Source organism: Penaeus japonicus, unplaced genomic scaffold (assembly GCF_977035675.1).
Source record: "Penaeus japonicus unplaced genomic scaffold, GWHDUDI00000001_assembly GWHDUDI00000013, whole genome shotgun sequence".
Taxonomy (NCBI): Eukaryota; Metazoa; Arthropoda; class Malacostraca; order Decapoda; family Penaeidae; genus Penaeus; species Penaeus japonicus.
In genome coordinates, this window is record NW_028234415.1 from 34,867,581 (window position 1) to 34,870,080 (window position 2,500).

Genomic DNA, 2,500 nt, shown 5'->3' on the forward strand with positions numbered 1-2,500 from the left:
TTCAACAGTCGAACCCCAGTTAAGCAAATACATATACAGGGCGAGGTACTAGAAGCAGCGAACGAGTATGTATACCTAGGGCAACTCATCCAGTCGAGTACATCCTGCGAAGCCGAGATAAAACGGCGAATCAGACTAGGTTGGAGTGCCTTCGGTAAACATAGTAATATATTACGAAGTCGCCTGCCACTATGTCTAAAGAGAAAGATTTTTGACCAATGCGTCCTCCCCGTCATGACATATGGATCAGAGACATGGACTACGACCAAGGCACTCGAGAGGAAATTAGTAAGCGCCCAAAGAGGAATGGAAAGGCTTATGCTTGGAGTTAGATTAAGAGACAAGAAAAGGGCCACATGGATCAGGCAGCAAACAAAAGTAGAGGATATACTCAAGACCATCAAGAAGAAAAAGTGGCAGTGGGCTGGACACATATATCGGAGACAGGACAACAGGTGGACAAAGAAAACAACAGAATGGGTAATACGCGACACAAAGAGACCCAGGGCAAGACCAATGACTAGATGGCGGGATGAAATAGCAAAATTCGCAGGAGTGAACTGGAATCAGAGGACACAAGACCGGAATGACTGGAAAAGATTGAGAGAGGCCTACGTCCTGCAGTGGATTGATACAGGCTGATGATATGTGTGTGTGTGTGTGTATTATATATATATATATATATATATATATATATATATATATATATATATATATATATATACATATACATATATATACATAGATAGATAGATATATGTGTGTGTGCGTGTGTGTGTGTGTTTTGTGTGTGTGCATATGTACAGATAAATCAATGCATACATATACATACATACACACATAGGGATACAGGTAAATATATAGATGGTTAGCCAGATATCGAGAGAAAAATGAAAAGAGAGAAAGATCGAGCGAACGAGCAAGCAAGAGAGAAAGGATGAAAGAGAGGAAGAGAGAGTATTGGACAGAGATATGTAGAAAAAGAATAAAGGGAAGGAAGAAGAGCGAGAGATAGACAGATATGAAGAGAGAGAGATTAAGAGAAGGAGAGAACGATAGAAAGAGAGAGAGGAAGTAAGCGAGCGAGAGAGAGAGAGAGAAGGGGGAGAGGGAGAGAGAGAGAGGGGGGGGAGAGGGGGCGAGAGAGAAGGGAGGGAGAGGGGGCGAGAGAGAGAGGGGGGGAAGAGAGAGAGAGAGACAAACAAACATTTACACCCTTCCCTAAATCGATTATTCATCCGATCCCCCCCTAAGTTTCTAAATCGCCATTCAACCGAACTGCTTCCACGATAAAAGGAACGGTTTCTTTTTCCTCCAACGGACACGTCCCCGATAAACGAACTCATTCCCAGTTATCGAATCGTTTCTCAGTTAACGAACTGTATCACGATTAGCGAAGAGGACACGATGTCTGGAATTGGTTTAGCGAACACGGGGCGTTGAAGCGGTTGTCGTGTCTGCGTTGTTTCGTTCTCTTGGGATTCTGTGTTCCTCTTTTTTCTCATTCATAATGAGGTCCTCCTTTTCTTTCTCTTTCTCCTTTTTGCTATTCCTTGGATTCTCTCTTTATTCTTGTTTCTCTCTGTGTCTCTCTTTATTCGCTTCTCCCATTTCATTCTCTCTCTGTTTTCATGTTTCTGTGTGTTTTTCTGTTTTTCTTTTTTTTTTTCTTGTTTTTCACGTTCTTTCTGTTTATTCCTCTTCTCTCTGCGTCTTTCTCCCTGTCTTCCTTACTTTTTGTTTGTTTGTTTTATTGTTCTTTTGTTTTTGTCTTGTTTCCATTTCTTATTTTTCTTTATCTCTTTTTTTTTCTACCTTTCTCTTTCTTATCTTCGTTTTTATCTTCCCTTTTACCCCTTTTCCCCCTTCCCATTTCTCTCTCTTCCGTTTTCCCCCCTCCCCTCTTGCTTCTCTTTTCCATTTTCCCCTTCTCCCCTTTTATTCTCTACTTCTCCCCTCTCCCTTTTTTTAATCCACTTTTCTTTATTTAACATCTAAAACTAGACGGGCTTAACGTCTTGAAGTAAATTAGTTTAAAACTTTTATTTACATTTATAAAGAGAACACATGCCTATGGCCTTTCGAGTAAAATAACTACTCCTTTTCAGGTCTTTGGAAATATTTTGTTCAATAGACTCTCAATCTCATTGAATATTCCCTTGTAATAGACTTTATTCCACTATGTACTTTGTATGAGTATATGTTTCTATTGCTTTTTCTTTTTTCTTTTTCTTTTCTTTTTTTGATAATTTTTTTCTATATATATACTCCAAGATTATTTTTTCTCGAATATCTTCTCACCTGCTATAAATCTTGTGTATTTGTATGGCTTTGACAATGCTACTACTTAGCTTTGATATGTATTTACGTCATGAATTTGGCTTCATACTAATAACAAAAATTGTAATCCTACGCTCAGGTAATTGTTGTTTACAAAGAGAAACATTTGAAGCGCTATATCTTTGCTGTATATTAACAAAAGCTTATGGACACAAGTTTG